This window comes from Colobus angolensis, unplaced genomic scaffold, assembly GCF_000951035.1.
Source record: "Colobus angolensis palliatus isolate OR3802 unplaced genomic scaffold, Cang.pa_1.0 Scaffold432, whole genome shotgun sequence".
Taxonomy (NCBI): Eukaryota; Metazoa; Chordata; class Mammalia; order Primates; family Cercopithecidae; genus Colobus; species Colobus angolensis.
Genome location: NW_012117733.1, coordinates 662,366 through 674,301, shown reverse-complemented (window position 1 = coordinate 674,301; position 11,936 = coordinate 662,366). Strand labels below are relative to the sequence as shown.

Here is an 11,936-nt window from a genome sequence, read left to right as displayed (position 1 = left end):
ATCCCGTCCCATGCCACCAGGATTCTCCCACTCACCACCTGTCACAAAAACATGGAACTCTGTCTTCCTTAAGGGGTTCTTTTTTCCTCACCTACCGTAGCATTGGGAGTTGAACTCTGCTGCCCGTTTCACGTTTATCTGTACAGTTGTTAAATCCCTGAGGGCCTCAGTTCCTGCCCGTGAGTTTATTCCCAGGGAGAGAAGAAACATTAAAAAGTACTTTTACACCCAATATTTCTAAATGGTCTGCTGGTCTACATGGTCTTGTTGTCCTCATATGTAACTGAGGAAACAGACAAAGAAATAAGCGACTTGGTAGAATTCAAACCCAGGCATCTAATTTAATAATCAATTTTCTTTTCTTTTCTTTTCTTTTTTCTTTTCTTTTCTTTTTTTCTTTTCTTTTCTTTTCTCTTCTCTTCTCCTCTCCTCTCCTCCCCTTTTCTTCCTTTCCTTTCCTTTCTTCCTTCCTTCCTTCCTTCCTTCCTTCCTTCCTTCCCTCTTTCCTTCCTTCCTTTTTTCGTTGAGACAGGATCTTGCTCTGTCTCCTAGGTTGTAGTGCAGTGGTATGATATTGGTTCACTGCAGCCTCAACATTCTGGAATCAAGCAGTCCTCCCTCTTCAGCTTCCTGAGTAGCTGGGATTACAGGTGCATACGACCATGCCTGGCACTTTTTTTTGTATTTTTGGTAAAGACGGGGTTTCACCATGTTGCCAAGGCTGTTCTCAAACTTCTGGAATCAAGCAATCCTCCCACCTGGGCCTCCCAAAGTGGTGGGATTACAGGCATGAGCCAGTGCGCCCGGCCAATAATCAATTACTTTCTTCGATTATCTTACTGTAAGTTGTTTTTTAAATTCCCTTATGCCTTTTTTTTCCTTTTTTACATTTTGCTTAACTTATTATTATTATTATTATTATACTTTAAGTTCTAGGGTACTTGAAGCTGGACCCTTATGCCTTTTTCTAACTTTCCTTTCTAGGTCTACATTCTTTGAGGTCAAGGGTACTATATTAAATATCAGAGCCCCTGCTACAGTGTATTGGCACAAAGTATTTGCAAAGTTAATGCTGTGTTAAATTGAATCATATTGATTTGATTTGAATTTTGGTGACTTTTGATTATATGTCTTCTAAACTTGTCATGATCTCTTCTGATCTTCTGTTCACTGTATACTTGCCTGAAATGTTTCTTCTAAATATTCTTAACCCCTGATGTGAATTAGCCAAATATCTGTCTATATTTGATAGTTTGCCTAGCATCTCTGACTGTACTTACTCTTTGCAATTTTTCCTCTAAGTGGACTGCTTTTTGTGTGCTTAATTATTTTGTGCACTTCGCTATCCATCAATGTCGTATTTTATGAAAGTATCGACTAAGTAAATCCTAATATGATATATGATGTAAATAATAGCACGAAAGCTACTATCACTCATTTCAGATTCTAAGAAACTTCTATGGCTCTGGATTAAAGCTAACATTGTCTGTGGAATCCACCTATCTCAGCACAAGTTTTTAATAGAAACTACACAAGAGACTAATCTGGGTTCAAAAGAAACACACAGTTTCGATATACATCTAGTAGAATAAATATTTCTTAACTCACCTCATGATTTCTAATTGGTTGACCCAGCCTCAAGTGGACTTGGATTTATGGTCTCCATAAAAATGCATACTAAGTCAAATCTACCTAGTTTCAAAAGTATTGTCAGAGATCACATCATTTTTAAATTCTCTTGAATTGGCCTTACTTTAAGAATGATAATTCATAATGCAAGTGAGGGGTCACTGGACTGGGAGGTTATGTCACTGGCTAAATAGAGCCAGAATCTGGGTATTAGAGCCAGAATCTGGCCAAATAGAGCCAGAAGGGCCTTGTAGGAAATATGCCTTGTGGGAAACAGCTTTGTGTCTCCTTCTGCACCAGCTTTTTTTCAAGTTTGTTTTTAAAATGTGATTGTTGTTAACAAATCATCAGCAAACACAATTACAAGCAAACATACTTCCTGCGAGCAAAGAATACTGCAGTATTGTAAGTGTCGTCTAAGTAGTGAACATTTGTGGTGAGCAAACTCTGACGGTTGTGTGACCAGGTAGGAAGAAAGAGACAGTATCAGCAGTAGGAGGAGGCCAGAGAGAGAAGCAACTTAAAAGGGAGAATCATTGCTCTATGCCTCAACATTATAATCCCAAACAGAAAGTATTTCCATGGAAATGAATGGGAAATGTGATCAATTACAGAGTGTGGAATTTAGCCTTTGATTTATGTTTCCTTTGATATATAATCATCATTGCCCACAGCAGGTATGAATTTTATTAACTTAATTTGCCACTAGTTCAAGAAGTCATACATTTCCCCAAAATAAACTCATTTTAAAAACTGAAAAAAACGTTTCAAGCCTTAAAGATGCAAATATGTCATAGTTTGGCTGCATTTGGCAAATTCCTAGAATCAATCAGCCGAGAACAGAGTAATTCTGTTACTGAAGAGGGAACCCAAAGCATACAAATTGAAACCAGGATAAAGAATAAAATATAAAAGAAGGCTGACAACATCTAAGGAAACATCCTACTTGTATTTTTATATTTGAATAAGGTAAATATATAAACATAAAGAATACTTCTATGTAATATAATACAATTTTTCCTTGATATGACATACGACACCTAAACTACTCCAGAGATAAACTCACTTTATTAAGAAATGTGTATTCTAAATTGAGTTAAGTCATAATAATAATAATTTACATGCAATAACATTTTCCATTTTACAAATGCTTTACACACCTTATCTCATTTTGTGCACACACACACACACGCCCCTAAAATCTTAGAGGCATAGATATAATTATTGTCATTTCCTAGATAAGGAAATGCAAATCTCAAATTAAAGAGGCAGGAAGAGGCTCCTGGAGAACTCAGAGATGCTCTTAGCATAATATTTTCCCCACCACCCTGTGGGAAACTATAAAGCTCAGCACCGTTAGACAAGAAAACACAACTTCCGCAGATTCTCTGGCTTTGTGGCCTCAGTCAGTCCCCACAGCTCTTGCGAGTCATGGTCTTTCTCAACAAAATCATAGGCCATCTAAATTTTGCAGGAGGCATTCAACGCTTCACCTATCAGAGAAGCTGAGGACTTTTGTAAGTTGGAGGGAGGCATGTGGAAGGAGAGCGGAGGGCTTAGGCTCCATAAAATAAAAATGGGCTGGCAACCTGAGAATGTGCTTCACTGGTTGAGCATAGTGGCTAATAATTTGGACCCTGGAGTTAGAAAAGCATGAGTTGCAATCTCTGCTCTGCTTCCTTCGCTGGTTGAACTCAAATGAATTACATACCTTCTCTGAGCCTGTTTTCACCTATGAAACAGGGCTTGTTGGACAAATGGAATGGTATAAAGGCATCTAAACATGTCACAGTGTTGAACACCCAATGACTATTAGTTATTAGGAGCTTTTTGTCCTTTGGATGATATGAGACAGGTCAAAGGATATATCATCTTCAGGGGAAATTTGGGTGAATTGAGTGGTTCCTGGATACACAGTGAAGCTTTGCATGATGTGAGTCTTTGCATATTTCACTGTGGGCCAACTGCACGTGCAGACTCCTGAAGAGATGCTCATGCTGGTAACTCCCTTCCTGCCACAGGAACTTTTGGGGGGCTTTTTTTTTTGGCTGACTACAGGGGACTTTATTGATGGTAAGTGAGAGGGTGGGGCTCCCTAGTCCCCTTGCTCTTCAGGCGTTCTAGAGTGGATACTGTGTTGAGGGGGGATTCTCAGTGTGGTGGGCACTGAGCGGGAGCAGGGATTCCATGGCAGCTGAGGGTCTCTTTTCCTCTTGTTGTCTCACTGGAGCTGGTGGTCTGGGGTCTCTTCTTCCTTGAAGGCCATGTGGACCATAAGGCTCCCTGTTACTGTAGCCAAATTCATTGTCATACCAAAACATGAGCTTGACAAAGTGGTCATTGAGGACAATGTCTGCCCAGCATAGAAGGTGGGAGAGTGTGTGTCACTGTTAAACTCAGAGGAGGCAGCCTGGTGCTCAGTGTAGCCCATGGTGCCCTTGAGGGCCCTGTGATGCCTGCTTCACCACCTTCTTGATGTCCTCATATTTAGCAGGTTTCCCCAGACAGATTAGGTCTGTGACCGACATGTTGGCAGTAGGAACACAGAAGGCCATGCCAGTGAGATTCTTGCTCAGAGATTACCATGCCCACAGCCTTGGGAGTGCCATTAGAGGCAGGGATTATGTTCTGGAGAACCCTACAGCCTTCATGCCACAGTTTCCCACAGGGGCCAGCCACAGTTTTCTGGGTGGCAGTGATGACAGGAACTGTGGTCATGAGTCCCTCTACGATGCTGAGGTTGTCATGGATGACCTTGATCTGGGGGACTAAGGAGTTGGTTGTGCAGGAAGCATTCCTGATCACCATGAGGTTATTTGCTTACCTCTCATGGTTTGTGTCCATTACAAACACGGAAGCATCAGCAGATCGGGTAGAGATGATGACCCTTTTGGCTCCCGCATCTCGGTGAGCCCCAGCCTTCCCCAAGGTGGTGAAGATGCCAGTGGATTCAATGACATAATCAACATCAGCATCAGCCCATTTGATTTTGGTGGGATTGCACTCCTGAGAGGTGATGATGTGATTTCCATTGATGATAAGCTTCCATTCTCAAGGTTGATGTAGCTGTGGAACTTGCCGTGTGTGGACTCATACTGGAATAGGTGTATCATGTAGTTGAGGTCAATGAAGGGGTCATTGAGAGTGGACAATATTCACTTGGTTGGAGTTAAAAGCAGCCATGGTGACCAGGTGCCCAATATGGCCAAATCTGTTTACTGCAGGCTCCACTTTCACTACTGGTCTCAGAGACGGGGCTGGCACTGCACAAGAAGATGTGGCTGTCTCGAGTGGGAGGAGCAGAGCACTGTTCGTGCTTTGAGAAAGCTGCAGGTGCCTTGGAGCAAATAGAGAAGATAAACAGGTTACTAAATGCACCACAAGTCTAAGCACTAAAACAATCCACACAGAGTCAAGGGCATGATTCTGTTGGGGAGATGATGTGGCAAGCTGGGCAGAGCTTCAGATAGGCCCTTTAGGGTGCCATGGTGCCATCTGGCAGATGTGCTAAGACCCGCATCAGACTTCAGTGACTTCTCACATCACTTCCACAGGTTGAATTCTAGCATTCCTTTACCACATTGACACAATGCTGGAGAAGTTCCTCCAGCCTCCCCCACATCTGCCACCATGGGTAAGATCATGGGTAACACGGTGTATACCAAATCTCCCTCGATTTATAAGTGGTGTAATCTTACAAGAGTATATATGATAGCCTTATCATTACCATTTAGAGCCCTTTTATGCAAACAAACAGGATTGCAATTAAGGGGGGGATTAAAACAGAATGGGGTGTGTGGTGCTTGTCTAAATGTAATCTAACCACTACACTATTCATTTAGTGGAGTCTAATTACCAGCTTTATAATTACACTCCTCAAGAAAATTGTTTTAGTGATGGTTTTCTTAAACTGACTTGAGAAGATTTTTGCGCCAACATGAGCAGAACAAAAGGAATTTAATTTCAAAACAGGGGCAAAGGAAGGTTACCCAGGAGAAGAAAACCTCAGGAGCTGGGCTGCAGATTTTGAAATTCATGCAGAACAGAGCTCAGCTAGGAAAGGAACAGGCTGGCAGCACAACACGAGAGGCGCAGGGAGCTATTCAACGACACTTCCGGATTCGGGTTATAAGGAAAGAACTTACAAGGGAAGCTTCTGGTCTCCAAATCTCTAACTTAAGAGGATCTGCAATGATTCTTACTTGTGTGTTGTAAGTGAAACCACACTCCAGCTGTGGTCCCCGACCCACAGCATCAACATAAATCTAGAATCTCAGAATTTGCTGCAAAATTAATCAGAATCTGAATTTTCAACAAGTTCCCAGGTGAGCACGCACCTATTACAATTTGAGGAGAACTGGTAAAAATGGCCAGCTTGTGGTTCCAAATTGAAATTTTATGTTTTTTTTCTTCTCTTAAATGTAACATATGCTCAATAAAGCAAAAAAGAACATGTGCATAGGAGTGTAAGGGGGAAAATTGTACCTGTAATTGCACTGCCCTGAGAGGACACCTGCTTGACTGTGGGTGGATTCTCTCCCAGGCTGTTGTTACACATATTGTTTTACATTTTAAGCTCAGGCTATAAATACAGTCTTGGGTTTTTCATATCGTGTTATAAATATTTTCTATATTCCAACCAAGTTTTGTTGACATTTGTCTGCATTCTACCATATGAGTGTATTTATTCATTGTTAAAAGTTTACAGTACCTTATTGTTGCTTTTATAATTATAAATAATCCTCTGATGAAGGTGTTTATATTTTAACTTTTTTTCTATTCATTCATACGGTTAAATTTCCAGGATATGAAAATACTTAAGTCTCTTGATAGAGAGGATCTCTTCTAATTATAATATTCCTTGAAATGAGGTAAATTTTTTAAAAAGCATTTGAACTCTTTATTTCTCATGATCTTTTGGGTGGATGTTAATCTAATTATTGGGGTTCCTGAGAAAGTCTCTTTCTCCAAGGATGGTCAGTGGCTTGAACACTGAATCAGTCTATTTTCTTTTTCTTTTTCTTTCTTTTTTTTTTTTTGAGACAGAATCTCACTTTGCTGCCCAGGCTAGAGTGCAGTGGTGTGATCTCGGCTCACTGCAACCTCTGCCACCTGCGTTCAAGCAATTCTGCTGCCTCAGCCTCCTGAGTAGCTGCTGTTACAGGTGCGTGCCACCACGCCCGGCTAATTTTTGTATTTTTAGTAGAGATGGGGGTTTCACCATGTTGACCAGGCTGGTCTCAAACTCCTGACCTCAGGTGACCCACCCACCTTGGCTTCCCAAAGTGCAGGGATTACAGGCATGAGCCACCATGCCCAGCCAAGAATCAGTCTACTTTCTAGCACTTTTAGACTAGCAGAAAGAGGATACCCACGCGCCACTGTTAAGTGAAGAGCTGCCACCAACTTTACTTTGTAAATAATCATTCAGTTCCTCCCAGGCTGAGTCTGTTACAGCAATGGGATGCCCAGGTTAAGTTTATGGAAAGACATTGACCTTGGAGCCAGACTGCACCAGAGTGAGTTCTGTCTCTGTCCCTGAGGCTGTGTGACATTTTCTAAGCCCTTACTTACCTTAGTTCTGCCATAATCATCTTATTTATAATATTGTGTTAATAATGCCTCTTCCCCAGAATTGATGATTACATGATGTAAGAGATATTAAAGCGTCTAGCATGAGGCATAAGGTCTGCCCCTAAAATGGTTCCATACATGGTAGGCGTTATTTTTCTTTCAATGTCAGGTGAGTGGATCCCATATCCGCCATTCTTACACGGGGAGAGGTGGCAGATTGCTTGTTATTGCAACCAGGATTATCTCTGAAGACTGTGTCTTTAATATATTCTTTGTGATGGAGTCTTGCTGTGTTGCCCAGGCTGGAGTACCGTAGTGCAATCTCAGCCTACTATAACCTCCACCACCCAGATTCAAGCGATTCTCCTGCCTCAGCTTTCCGAGTAGCTGGGACTGCAGGCACCCGTCCCCACACCCAGCTAATTTTTGTATTTTTAGTAGAGACGAGGTTTCACTATATTGGCCAGGCTGGTCTTGAACTCCTGACCTCAGGTGATCCACTCGCCTTGGCCTCCCAAAGTGCTGGGATTACAGGCATGAGCCACTGTGCCCAGCTGAAGATCATGTCTTTAAATACACATTGAACTTCATTTAGAGAAATTAAGCTTTGCTTCATTTTTTTCAGTTAATACAAAACACTTTTGTTAGCAAGAATGTAGATAACTCGGTCTTGAATTCTGCCCTCAGTTAATGGGATAAGCCTCTTTCAGCCATAGCAGAGTGGTCAATGTGGAACAGGCAACAGGGACAGGAGCCTCTTCTGTGGACTAGTGGCCCCAGGCATGAACAATCTCCATTTTCAGGCATGGGTCCTTCCTCTCAAAAATGGGAATCACTGCTGTGAATTAAGTTTTCCTTAACTTATAGCTGTGTGCTCTAGACTTAGCCGCTTGCTTAAATTTCAAATGTATGTCTCTTATTTACAATTCATTGAGCAGATTATTTTCATATATAAATATGTATAGGTAATAGAAGTTCATGACACATTCAATGAAAAATCATGTGCATCCATACAGTTAAATGTCAATGGTGAATTTGTCTGGGCAGCGGTGTGCTAAGTAATTTACTATTGTTATTATTATTACTTATGTTTTACATTTTCCTAAAATGAATATGCCTTACATGTATAATTAAAACTAACAAGGAAAAGGACTTAAATTAATAAAAATAATCCCTTATAGCAGAATTGTAAAGAGAAACTCTATTCATTTGTTAGATCGTCCTGCCGGTTGTTTATCTTTAGTCAAAGGGCAGAAAATTGATTCATTTGAAAAGAAATTTCAGCTTTACTAGTATCTTTTTGCCGTGTCCACCTATGCCAAGCCCCTGTTCAAAGGTTGGTGCCCAGTAGGCTTCCCTGGTGATGTTGACATGCAGGGGAAAGGCACTTAAGTTACAAAAAGGAGGAAATGATATTCTTGCTAAATTCTATCTCAGTTATGCACAGAGGCTGAAGGAAGCCAGCATCGCCTGCCATTGACAGGTATCTCTTAAAATTAGGTATCACCTGCGCAGTGACAATGCGTCTGGTCCGGGAGCTCCTGCACCTATTCTTCCCACAGCTTGCAGGACACCTTAAGACAAGCACCAGCACCCCAGCCCAGCGATGGGGCTCCTTCAGGAAAGACTGAGCCAGCTCAACAGGCTCCTCCTTCAGGCATTTACAGCACACTTGTTTATCTCATGTGACATTCATTAGAGGTGGACAACAACAACAACAAACTGAAGCGGACCTCTGTCAGGAGCTCAGCTGAGCGGGAGAGAGAGCTGAGCTGCCCACGCTGGAGTTCACTGAATGCAAACCAGAATGAAAGATGAGCCTTGGGCCATCCACTGTGATGGCACGAGCAGAGCAGGGGGTTGACTCAGGAAGGCGTCACCTCCCATCATTCTGTTCCTCCCTCCATGGGGTTGGGTCACTCGCCGTCACGGCATGAGCAGGAGGCTGACCAGGGAAGGTGTCACCTCCCAACTTCCTGTTCCCCCTCCTGTGGGATTAGGTCACCCACTCTGATGGCACAAGCAGGGGCTGACCCGGGAAGGCATCACCTCCCATCATTCTGTTCCTCTCTCCTACGGGATTGGCTCATTCACTGTGATGGCACTAGGGTGAGGGTGACCCGGGAAAGCGTCACCTCCCATCAGTCTGTTCCCCTCTCCATGGAATTGGCTCACTCATTGTCATGGCACGAGCAGGGAGCTGACCCAGGAAGGCGTCACTTCCCATCATTCTGTCCTCCCTCCGTGGGATGAGGTCACCCACTGTGATGGCACTAGCAGGAGGGTGACCTAGGAAGGCGTCACTTCCCATCATTCTGTCCTCCCTCCATGGGATTAGGTCACCCACTGTGATGGCACTAGCAGGAGGGTGACCCGGGAAGGCATCACCTCCCACCATTCTGTTCCTCCCTCCATGGGATTGGCTCACTCACTGTCACGGCATGAGCAGGAGGCTGACCCGGGAAGGCGTCACCTCCCAACTTTCTGTTCTCCCTCCTGTGGGGCGGGGTCACCCACCGTGATGGCACCAGCAGGGGGCTGACCCAGGAAGGCGCCACCTCACACTGTTCTGTTCCTCCCTCCTACAGGATTGGCTCACCCACGCTGATGGCACGATCCGGGAAGGCATCGCCTCCTAACTTTCTGTTCCTCCCTCCGTGGGACTGGCTCACTCACTGTGATGGCATGAGCAGGGGGCTGACCCGGGAAGGCGTCACCTCCTCCGGGAAGGCGTTCTGTTCCTCCCCACTGTGGGATGGTGCGCTGGTGGATCTGCACAGACATGGGGTCATCTCACTATTGAGGGAGTCCCTGAAAAAAAGGCTCTGGCAGTTTAATAGACCCTGGGGCTGAGGAGAGGAGGAGGGCAGGGGATAGGAGTGGAAGAGTCCTGAGCACTGAGTCAGAGTGGGGCAAAGGGTCTTCAGTCCCCAGCCCGCCACCCACTCCTCCTGATAAGGAGACTCTGCAGAGGCCCCCGTGGAAGACCTCACCTAAAAGCCCCAGGTAGATACCTAGGAATGAAGATTCCTGGGCTAGGAATGCAGCTGTGTGAGAGCCTGGCTGACCATCAGGGCTCCAGCTCCCTGAAGAGCCTGCCATGCCCTGGCTGGGCATGAAGCCTGCTGCGGGGAGGGCAGGCCCGGTTCCCTGTGAAGCTTGCTGGATAAAGCCTTTGTAATCACCTGTGGTCAGGCCTGAAAAGTCACGTCGGATTTCAACCTGGAGCTGGACTCCTCAACTTCAGTTACCAGCCCTGTGATCTGGGGCAAGTGACTTGATCCCTCTGTGCCTCCGCTTTCTCATTCTGTGAATTATGGATCATATTTTCCACTTCATGTGAAAATATCAAAGCAGTTAACACATGTGCAGTGATTTTTACAAGCGTTCATGGGGAATCTTCTATGGGCTTTGGCCATCAGCAGTAGTCGTCTTAGCAGTGCTATAATAATGACGTGCATTTCTTGCCTCTGTATTTCCTTATCTCTTTCTAGTTTTGATGAATAGTGACAGGTTCTCCGCTTGTTTATCTTTTTGTTTTTCCCTCTACTGTGTGTGTTCCTACTCCTGTGTACTTACTAGGTTTCAGGAATGTTCCTGGGGTCTGGGAGTTTGCTGATCAGATCAGCAGATTCACTTATGCAGCAAATACTCACAGAGACCCAAGTATGTGCCACACTCTCAGATACGCTGGTTCTTTGGTGCAGCCACATTAACTGGTATGCAAAAGGAGTTTGTACTGATTTCTCTCTGTTTCTGTGTGCATATGAGCCCAAACACAATAGCCTAGTTGTAGTATTTCCTGGGTGAATACTTGAATTCTTTTGCTTTTCTTTTCCAAAAGTATACCAATAAATTTTTAGAACATATATGGGAGATTGTAAGTCTGGCATAAGCCTTGTCTCTAACAGCCCCCCTTGGATATCTGAGAGAGTAAATGTTTTCAAAGTTATTTTATTTCTGAATGCTATGGTTTTTCTCTCTCAAGCCAGTTTCTTTTTTCTTTTTAACTGAAGCCTATTTTTTCCTCAGGTGGCCATTACCAAGGGATTACAATATGGGCTTACAGTAACAATAACGGAAAGAGTTTTTCTTCTGTTCATCACCCGTCTGCAGAATTGCAGGAAGCCGACTCTCAACTCTGCCCCCTTGGTTCCTGGGGTTTGAAGTGGTGCCTGATGTGCACTCACAAATGCAGATTTCTGGGCCACTATGCGGGACCCTTCTCTTCTGTCATGTCCAGTGTGGCTCTTTAGGTCCAATGCCTCTGCCAAGATGTTCCTGGAGTTCTTACGTGGGCTATTTTGCGTTATGAATATGTCTGGAGTCAGGACCAGCTACATAATTTTCGGGGTCTAGTATAAAATGAAAACGCAGACATCTTGTTAAACAAAACTCTTAATGCCATGGCCGGCTGTGGTAGCTCACGCCTGTAATCCCAGCACTTCTGGAGGCTGAGGTGGGTGCATCACTTGAGGTTAGGAGTTTGAGACCAGCCTGCCCAACATGATGAAACACCATCTCTACTAAAAATACAAAAATTAGCCAGGTGTGATTGTGGGTGCCTGTAATCCCAGTTATTCAGGAGGCTGAGGCAGGAGAATCGTTTGAACCAAGGAGGCAGAGGCTGCAGTGGTCTAAGATCACACCACTGCACTCCAGCCTGGGAGACAGAGCAAGACTCTACATCAAAAAAAAAAAAAAAAAAAAAAAAAAAAAAAAAAAAAAAAAAA

General features: G+C 43.9%; 1 pseudogene; it reads right to left on the bottom strand.

Annotated features, from left to right (window-relative positions):
* Nucleotides 1-3,850: 3,850 nt before the first annotated feature.
* The window catches only part of LOC105522545, a 15,441-nt pseudogene continuing 7,355 nt past the window's right edge, over nucleotides 3,851-11,936 (bottom strand).